A 12,547-nucleotide genomic window follows, 5' to 3' on the forward strand; every position below is an offset into this window, starting at 1 on the left:
ACTTGTGCCTTTCAGGTGAACGACAGCACCTGACCGACAAGAACAAAAGCGACCCGGGAAACTTGGACAATGGCATCAATCCTGTGTATCAATCCGTGCACAACGCATCGGTTGCGGTTGTAAAGTAGCAAGTATACTCCGAGAGGCTTGCCCTCGCGTGTTTACGAGGATATCTATTTTGTAACTGAACATTTTTAGAAAGCAGACTACAGCAAGTTCTGGCCCTTGGAAAATGATACTCTTATCTCTTTCAAAAGGCTGAACTTCTACTTCTCTCAACCTCGACTTTTAACTTATCATGCCGTTATTCCGCCCTCGATATATCGGGCACACCCCAGATAACTCTGTCCTCTGTCCTGGTTTCAGATGCTTTTTCAGCAAACCTTTAAGGGTGACTGTCATTGCGTTGGAATTATAGCGTCAGACCATCTCATTCATTCCATGCCTCACGGAATAGCTCGCCACTGGCAAAATATTTTTAGTCTTTCGAACTTTTTTCGGGATGCTAACATTCGTTTGCCCACAATAAATTTAACGCGGCCGTCGAACCATGCTTATTTCTAGGTTACCTGCTAGTTTTCTCTTGGATCACGGACTCACTGCGGGCGACAACACGAGTGCCGCTTATGCACGTAAACGAATGCAGTTGGTTCGAAGTTCAGGTAGCATCTTGGTTGTCTGCAGTAAAGGGCCTTATTATGATAAATAAGGAGCCATGAATTGTCAATTTACTACACTTTATACACAAAACCAGGTTCCAAATAGTCCAATTACGCCCCCTTGTTTAGCGCAACATCATTCAGTAGAATTGGTTGACGTGCTTTCCTCAAGCTAATCGGCCTCTGTTACGCCTTGGAAGAAGGGTATTGTAGGCTCATTATCCGTAAGCTCATCATCTACGACCTTATTTCCCTATTAACAGGGGCGAAACAAGTGAGACATGATCGAATGGTCACTGTCCGAATAGGTACGGAACAACACAACAAGGCAGATAGTAAAACCAAAATTATATACTCGCCACGTGATACGTTATCGTAAGCTGCGGGAAACAAAAAACGAAACATTTAAGAGAATATTTGTGGGATAAACCCGGATGATCTGAAATGAAATTGTTGCAGGTAATGGGTGGCCATGGACTGCGATTGATTGGCAAAAGGCGGAAGTAGGGACGGAGTGGAGATATTCAAAGTCGGAATAAATTGGGTGTACGCTAGTGTCGCCGTTGGGCGGGACTCAAATGTAAAATATCTTTGGAAGGCAAGGCGATATTGACACATGGAACCGAACAAACACTGAAAATTTCTGAATCCAAAGACAAAACCAACTGGAGGTGCAGCGAGACGGTGGGGTGATGAAACCCTAGGATAATTTTCAGCGGATTTACTTGAAGACTTGGGGACACGTATGCAGTTTGTTCTAATTTGCCATTAGAGGTGTGAGGGGGCAACAATAACATTGGGGAGTATAAAGTAAGTAGTTGTGGTTGTATCGTCAGGTTGAATATGGCAGCACTGTATCATCATTGCGTTGAATTACTAAGACTTCTAAAAAGCATGCTTGAGGTGACCGGACAAGAAATGTGCATCTGTAGTCGGCAGAATTTATTTTAGCCGGGAGAATAAACACAGGTAGAATCAGGCCGATACAGAATCATAGATAATTTTCATCCAGCTGGAGATCGATATCTTTGTAAAAAGGAGACAGGGCCAAGCTAAGGAGGACCATATAAGGCGTTCAAAGTAGCTGCTCTCAAAGATAGGAGATTTAAAATACGAAAGAACGAGGTAAAATCACTTCAGCCTGGTGAGTTTTTGGAGGCGCCCGATAGGACGGGATTTAATTTTAGCAAAAACTGAAGTTTAGTGCTTTTAAGAGAGCGACATCCTGGCGGTTAGTTAGCTGGGCTGGAAATATACTTGTTTGGCTAATGATCGTTTTGATGAAGTTTCCAATCCCACTGCCAAGCTCCGTGAACAAACAAACAACCAAGCGGCGCACCCGAGCTACTTATGCCTGAAAATTGCCGGAAGGTTTGTGTTCAGTGACCTAGAAATGATGCCGGGCTAAGCACGACAGCAGAAGTTCACTTGGTGCAACTTATACGAATTAAATAAATATTAATGGGAATCTGCTTAGAGAGTATGGTTTTGACACAGCTAGAAATGCGAGAGGCTAGCTTTGGTGGTAAGGGCACCTTGTACTATACACTAGGCGTCGGCCGTTCAGCTGTCGTAAGGACAGGACGGTAGTGTTATGGCGAAATTTGGACAAGGTGAGTTTTGAACGGTAATAAGCAAGAAGGTCAGCTGCAGGATTGTTTGGGTGGACACTTACGCACCGATTTAGACAGTGAATTGTGGTAGCTTCTAGGTCTGTCAGCGTCACAGCATGGAACCTTTGTTGTGCGGAGGAGCGTCTAATGTGGTATGGCGCAGCAAACAGGTAATAATAATAAAGACAGAAATTCTGAGATGGTGCACACGGGACATTGTAACCGAGAGTTTTTATGCAAGCTAAATGGTGGTGCATTTCGGGATAGAACTGAAGGTGAGAGTGTGAACTTTCAGTCGTTTTTCACTGCTGTTAAATCCAGGATCGAGTGGTGCACAGCGTAAAAACAGACAGCCACCAATTGTGCATCCTAGTATTGAGGGAATTCGAAGATTCTAATGTTTTATGTGTGTTACCATCCCAGCAAGAAGGTGTATCTTAAAAGGAACGGACTTGGTGTAGTGTGAACACAGTTATGACAGAGTCCGCAACAGCTGTGCGCCATGGATTATTCGTGGAAGCCGCAGAATATCACCAGGCAACGCGGTGAAATAATTCACCGGGAGAAACAATAGTACATTTTCACCCGTACTTCTCAGCGTTTTCAGATAAACGATATAGCTGGGACATGCCTCAGCCTTCAGCTACAGACAGGACGCGGCGGTGCTTTTTAATCGAATTCGTGCAGTGGAGGCCAGTCTCAAAAGCACCACCGGCGACGCAGTCGTCCCAACAGAGTGGCAAATGGATGATAGAATATGGCAGTGACCATAAGAATTCTTCTTAGAATGGGACATGATAATGGGCTCGGCAGAGCCTTCGGCACAAAAGGGCTGGCCGAGGGTCATCTTTGACAAGTGGCACCGGAAGAACCAGTGGTGGAATCATTCTTTAAAGGAGTGCAACGTGCTCCGTCTGGAGTGCGCTAGTAGCTACAGTAGATAAGGTTTTGAGTGCGGACACGAGCTACAGGTGAAGCCGGCAGCAATATAACTGCAGGTAATTTTGTACAGAGGCGAGGGACGTGGGACAATAGGTATCTATCAAGACTGAAAGTCAAACAAATAGAGGGCACGGACGCATGAAATTTTGTCGTCTTGCTCCGGATTTATGGGGGCCGAGTGACTGACAAATTAGTTGGTGTGCTTATGATTTCAAGTTACAGGCACGTCAGTATTCATCCTGCTTGTGGGTCTCATTAAGGGGTTGATCTCTTGGGGAATCTATGTAGCCGTCGCTCGGTTGGTTATCTCAGTTAGTGTAAAGTGGAACATGGTAGTTGGTGTGACAGTGCGTGGAACTGCGGCTTAAAAAGAATTTTGTGGCATCGAAGCAAATGGATAAAGGGTTATTAAGCATATACAACGATAAATTTGGCATTATTGAGAGCGACTGGTAGTCCAACAGTGTTTATTGCGGGAATGCCTAGTTCTTTAGCAGGCTCAGTAGGTTATGGTTTGCAGCGACTGTTCGACTACTATTTTCACGCAGTGATTCGGTCTGCATGGTTATCCGATGTGCTGGTCTCGTGGAAAGCCTTGAATCGTGTCACGCCAAAGTATCCATTGGCGCAGAATGATGAAGGAGAGAGAGTCTGGCTTTCCAGACAATTCTTGGAGTAAGACAGCAACTCTTGGTAGGTTGGCTTCGTAGTTAATCTCCAGCGGGTTTGATCTACGCTGTCTAGAATTTATAGACAGAGGAGGGAAAAACTTTGAAGGCCAGAATATGTATGGCATCCTCATTGCCCATGGAGGGCAATAATGTTAAAAAAATTTATGATTATGCGTTTTGAGGCCGTGATGCTGTCGAACATGTCACACGTTATCAGGGTAGCTGTTATCGTGCCCACGTTCGGTACACATTCAGGCACATCGCATATATGGACCTGGCAAACAAGCCTCGGGAACAAATTTGTCCATGTGAATCGGCGATTTTCCGTGGGTTAATGAACTGCGTGACGCGTAGGGGTCAGGAAGTCAAGCAGCGGACTGTGTATCAGAAGAAAACAGGTTCAGGCTCCGCCTTGTGCACACATGCTCTCGGATATTGCAGATCTGTCTAACTCCGGGAATTTTCATTTAAGAGGAAGGAGATAAGGCCTCTGATTGTGCTGTGAATGTTCAAATTCATCCAAAAGGCAGTTCTTACGATATTTTTCCACTGTGGTAATCGCCGGTATTTGAATCCCAAACTATTGTGATGCAGACGTCTTAAACTTAAACTCTTTATTTCCGCTTACTCTAACACTACGAAGCTCCATTACTAGGCGTTGCACTATTTTCATCACCTAGATTTGACCTGTTTGCCTATTTCTTATGCACCAACAGGACCTTGGATTCCTTGCTACTGTTGTCTATAACCCAAGCAAGAGACTTTCAGTTTTTCCCGTGAAAGTGTTCGCTTTGTACACATTTTGACGACGAGTTGCAAAGATGCTCAGCCTCCTGACCGTTATCTGCGCACCTTGAAGCTGAACAAAAAATTCCTTAGATTGCCTTTTGCCCGGTAATTCGCGTGTTTCTGAACTTTGAATCAGCTGTGGTAAGACGAACGGTTGCAAGTTCATCGCGGTACCAACGAAGAGCTTAATCCAAATGCCTTTGCAGAGATCTAATTTTTCTTCAAATGTACCACTGTCAGTTGCAATACATGCAGTTGCTACATTAGAAGTGCTGTGAGGCTTTCGTGCCTGTGTGCGTTTGGACAGGCATGTAAATTGCATTATAAATGAAAGTTGAATTTGGTTTATTAGTTACAAGTTTCGCCGCCAAAATAAGTGGCAACTTGGTGGCAGAAGTGCTACTGCCCTTCAGTTTGGAGACGTGCCGATTCATGTAAATTTCTTTGAAAATATCATAATACATTAAATTAGCACAGTGAAGATTACCTGGTGTTTCACCGGCAAAACTGAGAGATACGGTGACGGTACTCCGAATATAGATGTACGGAACTTTTTTCACAAATCTTGAGCGCACATATGTTATCAGATCGCGTCACTTTGGTGCAAAGTTTGATTTACTCCCTTAGACAAAATAAACGAACCTGTTGAACGCCGCGAGAGCGACGAACTTCTAAAAGCGACTGTACAATATTTTCTGATACGCTGGTTTTGGGAATGCACTCAGTTGGTAAAAAAGCAAGAAATACTAAGGCCAGAAACAGTCTCACGAGCATGGTTAAATCACAAGGATTGCCGAGGAATGAGCTTGGGGATCAAGCAGCCATGGTATGGCCCATGCCCCCTTAACGCTGGCGTGTTCTCGGGGCCTGAGTGATGTCGAAAGGCCTCCCATGTAGTAGAAAAATTATAAGGGTCGCAAAAACTGTGACTCTCGATCTCAGTAATACAAACGAAAAAATGTAATTTTCGTCAAGCAGTACGACTGTGGGGATGTATCGGACCATGACACATAGCAATCGATATTTGTCGTAATGCATTGTCGCCCTTGGATGGTGGGGACCATTCCGCCGGGTCGACGTGTAGGTGAAAAGAACGTGAATCGAAAGCTTTGAACTTGTTACGAGGTGTTTTCTCGCTCCTGGGGTAGTGTTGCGAAGAGCTTTGTGCCCGAATTCGTATGAATGTGCTTGTCTTCAGGCGGATGAAATTCTTGTCAACCAGCCTCACAAATGTGAATACACTCATGTGGGGAAGATTGTGAAGACCACCGAAAATTAAAACGGAATTCTTAGGGGCGTTGAGGGTTTTAATACCAAAGTTTCAATTCGTCCTTCAGGCCTTCGTTTGATTCTGATAACAGGGCGTTTTTAATTTATGAGCAGGGTAACGGCTTCAATCAGCATCAGTTGCCGGCATGACGGCATCTCTGGAATCTGATGTGCTTAGATTTACGGGTTTATTACGGGATTTTTGGGGCTGTATGCTAGAAACAGGGCAGGCCTTAACGAACAGCGCAAACATTTGACTGCAGATGGATTTTTCTGTTTTCCCGTATGTAAAGGCTAACCTCAGAACCGCAGCGCTGAGTGGATCACCCGTGTTACAGCAGGGTAATAGGCACACACAAGGAAACGCACCGGGGCGCTCCTCTATGTAGGATGTGCCAGGCTGGCGCACTGGATAACTATTTTTGTAGAAAAATCCCAAGTAGACTTGTCCTACATTCCTTTGTCCCCATCATCACGTCCTCCAACTCGGAACCCCAGGTTGCAACTTTAACGGTTGACGGACCATGTCGTTATCGATATCCAACGCTTCGTCTTACAATCGAAACCAGGTGCATAGTTATTGATGGCTGCCTGTCGCGTTATCCCACGTCCAGTTTCAGAACTGTCCCCCTGATTTTCAGCATTGAAATCTCACGGCCGGTTTCACCTGGCAAGAATTGGGGTTTTATTGTTCAATTTCATGTACTTGGGAACCTCGTACCTGGTTATCGCGGTAGTAAGTAAGCGATTGAGCTACTTTAGCTCTCTCCTTACTACTCGTTTTTTAATTTTTATCTCCTTGGTTTTTCAATATTGTGAGTATAATAAGGCCAAAACTTGCCCAATCCAGGCCTTATATTCAATCACCAATAGTTTTTCCTTCTCTTGTTCCACGAAAAATCTCTCACTGTTCACATTCGGATAAGTGACATTGTCATTGTGCCAACATTCTACTCCACCTCCCCTAAGAATGGGTTACTTAGTATTTTAGATCCGAACACTCCGTCATTCCTCAAACAATATTAATAATGTTTATTCCTAGCTATTGGGAAACAAATGCCTGCTTTTAGCTCCTGGCTTTTGGGATCTGGTACTGCAAAATGTTCCAGACCTTCTGGCAGCACTTCCTGAACTCGGGGACCCTGCCTCGTTCAGAAAAACATATCACCCGTCTTTTGGAAGGATCTAACTGGATTTGCTGATTTCATGGCCAGCTGCGCATGTTAGAATGTAGGTTTGCTTTCAATCTCTGGTTACAGCTGTTCTTTGGCTTTCTGAACTCTGATTCATTGTGCAACAAGTTAATTTCTGAGAGATGCTAGCGATTGTTCTATTGCTTGTTTCATATTGTCTTGTATCTCTGAAGACTCACCAGTAGATTTCAACATAGAATACACTTCAGTAAGTTTCTCTGCAACATCTTAAAGCTGTAATCCAAACAGTGTAAGTCATGCCGGCCACTATCAAACAGACTCACTGGCATTGAACAACAGCGATCGGCGAACAAGTCGATATAAGAGCGGTTCAGTGATATAAAATATTTCCAAAATCTATTACCATCACAGACTTCCTGAGATTCGCGGTCAGGTGAATTTCAAGCATTAAATTCTAGGCTTCATGCATGACCAGACTTTTGTTCAACGTCGCATGCTAAAGTACCGTAAACTCACGTACGCGGAACTCCCAAGTAAACTGCTACACACTGGGTGTGTCGTGAAGTTGGCCTTGTACGCCAGAAAGCCCAAATTCACTTGTCTTAGCGAGGACTTTAACAATGATTGTTTCCTTACAATACTATCAGATTCTGAATAACATGGAGGTCCTTCCTCACTTTATTTGTAAGGGCACGTGCGTTGCCATGGAGCTGTGGTCCACGTCTGATTCAACCCTGCATACTGAAAGAACGCTAATCTAACTGAGAGTGAAGTTTTGGGATATTTCATATCAAAATATCACTCATCGGTACATTGAACGCAGTCCACTTCAGCCTTGTTGTGCTCCTCCGTTGCCCGCATTTGTCGTAATTCACGCCAAAGCGATGCTTGTTGCACAGTCACCATACATCGTCACGTTATGTCCTCAGACTCAAGCAGGTGCTGTTCATACCTAATTACATAATTGTTTCATATTTGTTAAACCCTCAGTAACATCGCATCTGTTTGTCAAAACACTCGCCAGCCCTTTGACTTTGCTAAAACTACACCGGAAACGCATCATGAAATGCATATGAAAGGCCCAGTGAAATTAATAAAACATTGACCCAAATCATGAATTCACTGCACATAAAATTCCTCCTCTTTTAACATCATTGTACAGTTTACCGAACCAAATTTTAGGATCCGCTTCCACCATGGCCAACAGCTCTGGCTTTGACCTGTCTGTTACGTCCCTGTGGAGTGAAGGTCGACCTTGTTGAGAAAAGTGTTCTGCATACCCTCCGTTTGTTCACCAAGAATCTCTGCATTGCCGTGCTAAGATATAGTATCTCTTGCAGAGCCAAAGACAGTTAATTGGAATGAAAGAAGAGCAAAAGTGAACAGCACATCCTTCTACACAGAAAAATATTCTAGAGCTCTGGGTCTACTAACCGATCGCGTTTACGGCACATCATAACAAGAGGAAATATGGCGAACCGTGAAGCCAAAACTTGTTGAATTACAAAGTGATTCATGACCAAATCAAAAACCATGCACCGGGCATCGGGCCGAAAAGCAGGAATGAAATTCTCATAAACAGGCAAGTGGCAACTCTCAGGAATTTGCGCATGGGTTTCCATGAATAGTTATTTTTCTCTGTCTGGATAATGTGAGCCAACCTACCAACGTAGAGTGAGATATATCTAAAGCATCGGTGTTTTCTGGGATCGCACACGGAAGAGCTTGCATGGACTGTGTGCTTCCGAACGGTCCTCGTGAATTTTCATCGCCAGAACTGATCAGTCATAAAGTCGATAATAACAATTTTCTCAACTGGCAGGTGGCACACCGTCAGGCATGATAATGATGTGACAGTCAGGCGGGGTTTGTGGGAACAGAGGACTGTGTGAAGAAGTGACAGTGCCATAAACAGCGGTTCTTAATTACCGGACGTATTTATTGATGCTTCCCTATTCCTCGGACCAATTCATTGCCCTTCCGGTGGCTGTTCATCTTTCAAGACTGAACTATTATATTTTACACAAAGTCGATTCTATATTAACTAATTTCATGAATCGATTTATTTGCATTCATTTTGGCGTTTGTTGCCGAACATTTTGTCCTCCACAAGATTTTTTCGCTTAGTTTGCTCGATAGCATGCAGTCCTTTCTGTGCCATCCCGTTGTTGATAACCGCTCATGTTTTAATCTGGCCGTAAGTTTTCCTTTAATTCTGCTTATTATATACTGACGATTTCTTGTAGAAAAACGGTCTATTTGTCTATACTGTCTACTTACGCCAAATTTAATATAATGTTAGCTATCTAGTCGCGACTGCTGAAAAAATGCAGGTAAAGTTTCCGTTGGCTATTCGCACAATGAAATTGATTTCTCGAAATCCACGGGATTTTCAGACTTGCCACTTCATAGTGTAGAATGTCTAAGTATAGTGTCTACGCTCCTGTATTATTGAAAATCATTCACTATGGCGATTTGTTTAAGTAAGCCAATGCTCAAGGTCAATAAAGACAACACCGAGTGTGAATACGTTACCTGATGATAAAAAATCGCGAATTGTGGAAAAGGCTGACTCACATACAATGAACGTAACTTTCAGGTATTTTTCCACCGGAACAAATTTCCTCAACACTCTAGAATCTAAGTGGCCTTTGGAGATGCAACATGTGCGTAGGCGCATTCGTGCAAACAAATTTTGGTCGATGATTCTTTGATGCCAGTAAAAATTCCGTAGTACATGCTAATTATTTGCTAAACGTCGTGCACGCGTGCTGGCAAAAAAACAGAGTTTTCCATTATAGGTTGCGAATTATGCTAGGAAGACCTCGAGGTTTATCGATTAGGAACATGGAACACACGTCAATCATAGCGGACATCTGAACGATCTTAACCGACGCACACGACTAACACGCGGCTAGGGGTACACGATACTCAACTAACTAGCCACATAGTGCCTACGTCGATAATACCAGACAGCTGAACGATCTTAACCGACGAACTCGACTAACATGCGGCTAGGGGTACATGATGCCGGAGCGCACCCATCCATCTGCACCGGAGAAAAGGCTCAAAATGGACATCATTGAATTTTGAGATATATTGGTCGTTTTGAGGTTCACATATGTCCTTCTGGGGGGCGCATTTTATTCTTCGTGAGGGGTGTTCATTTGGTCGTTGAAGTCCTGAAGTGAGAGGAAGATATAGTTCAGGTTATCGAAGTATCACCGTAAGGCGGGCGGCCAACAAACTGGTAGAGATACCCCAAAATTCATTCCGGCGACTATTTTGTCTCGGATGCCTGTTCACACAATGCCAAATTCAGCGGCCATTTCGCATGCCTGTTTAAAGAACCTCTCAAGAAATACGAGACTTACATGAAATGCATTAACAGACAAGGCTTTCGGAGCCGGTGGGTCACTTGAATTCATCTCCGGCTCTCTAATCTAACTGGCGCTCTACAGCGTTAGTCGCAGTTGTCAGACATTTACTCACAGCTGTCGACTAGTTCCCCTCTGGACCCGAAAACGCGGATGCACACAGACTTCCGTGACACATTGTGCCGGGACTCTGTGCTTCAGTCCAGGTCAACATCATAAGACGCCCTCTTCGCGGACCGGGTAGCAAGCACACCTCTGCGTTTTCTGGATGGGCCAGAAGCTAAGAATCAAAAGTAATCGCTTTTCATGGGACAAGCCTGAAGAGAACCACCACACAGCGGGCAAGGTTCACCGTCACAACAGTCGGCGTAATATGACGCGCGATCCGTTGTACGCCAGCGGTCACTGGTAGTAGTCGGCAGATCACAGCGCACACAAAAGCCCAAGTCAGCGTTCTCAGACCGCCATCTACATTACACGCGATCCGTTGCACACCAGCGGTCACTGGTAGTAGTGGGCCGGTCACAGAGCACACTGAACCCCGAACCAGCGTTTTCAGACCGCCATCTGGGTTGAGGTGCCGTATCCTCGACCACCAACGGCAGGTCGTCGGTTGCAGGCCTTGAGGCTTGACGCAGCAGGATTTGTCACTGAACAATCAACCGCTTATATACGGTGGTGGCCCTCCTGGGTTCCAGCCCCTGAAGCTTATATATCACCCGACTGTGTTGTTTACGAAGACCGTCGAAAGCTGTCGGCGGTGGTTTGGGAACAAGTGTAAGGGGTACACCTTTTTCCGGTAGGTTGTAATCCGACAGCCATCGTTGGTGGATTGGAAAACAAGCTAAGAAAAGGTCAATGATGAATTGTTCTTACTGCTCGGAACGGAATGATCTCGAAATACAGAGAACAGGTGTATGCAAGGGAGCCATATCGCATGATAGAAGGGGCATGTGCATTCTCCGGCACGCGTGTCGGCAGTCCGGGAGCATCTGGGTGTTTGCACCACAAACTATAAATTAGTTCACGTAGCTCGACCTCACCTTGTTCGTTCCGACACTTTCATACGGCAGCCGCGGCGGTCGCGGACCAAGTGCCTCAAAATGAGAGAGCATGCATATATCGTCATTCGACAGAACGTGTCTGTGACCAAAAATACATGGATATTAAATGATACATACGTGCTTCCTGATGGCTTCGCGGAAATGAAAGTAGCAAAGCAAAACGTCACAGCCGAACACGACTCTTGCCGCACGCATTTGCGCTGGCAACTTTTCCACTACAAAGGTCCTGACCGGACACGTTTCGCCCATCATTTCTTTTAATAATCCGAACATGGGAGCAAACTGCTCGCTCTCTACGAACGCATACATAACCGGATGCCCATGCTGTCCGTTGTCAAGAATGTTTATAGTTTATATCTGATGCTTTAAGAAACTTACCCAAGGCGGTTTGTTGCATTCGTTCCGTCTACATTTACTACATCTGGAAATCGTCGGAAGAACGCTATCTGCTGCCATCGCAAGAAACATATCTGGCTATAATGATCTTCCTCTGCCTGACACAGAAGGACGCGCCCGGTCTCCCGAAGTTTTGCCAGGACCGAAGGCATATCATCTGCTACATTAAAACCCAACCATGCGGCACCTACTCAACATAGTTGTTCGACACTTCCGGCGGTAGTTGTGTATATCCTAAGTGGTAAGAATCTTTCTGAATTCATCCACCATAAGCTGCCGCACTTCAGATGACGGCGTTCCATATCTCAGCACGGCCTTGCATGTGCCCAAATCGTCTTTGGTTAGGTGTCGATTAACTAGAAGCCGATCGTAAAACAACTTTGACAGTTGATGGTTGCTTTCCAGAAGGTCACTGCCAGTTGGTTCCTTTGCCTCCGTAGACAAAATCGCATTAGACAGCGAGTGCTTCGCGTACTTTTTTATTAAAAAATACGCTCGGCTTACTAGCTTCTTCGGATTCCACGGGTTTTCGTTGGTCTTGGAGGGCGCCTGCTGCATTTGTAGTACACCCATTCGTAACGCAAAATATCGTTTGTGCTTCGATTACTGAATA

The sequence above is a fragment of the Opisthorchis viverrini genome, assembly GCF_000715545.1.
Source record: "Opisthorchis viverrini unplaced genomic scaffold opera_v5_173, whole genome shotgun sequence".
Taxonomy (NCBI): Eukaryota; Metazoa; Platyhelminthes; class Trematoda; order Opisthorchiida; family Opisthorchiidae; genus Opisthorchis; species Opisthorchis viverrini.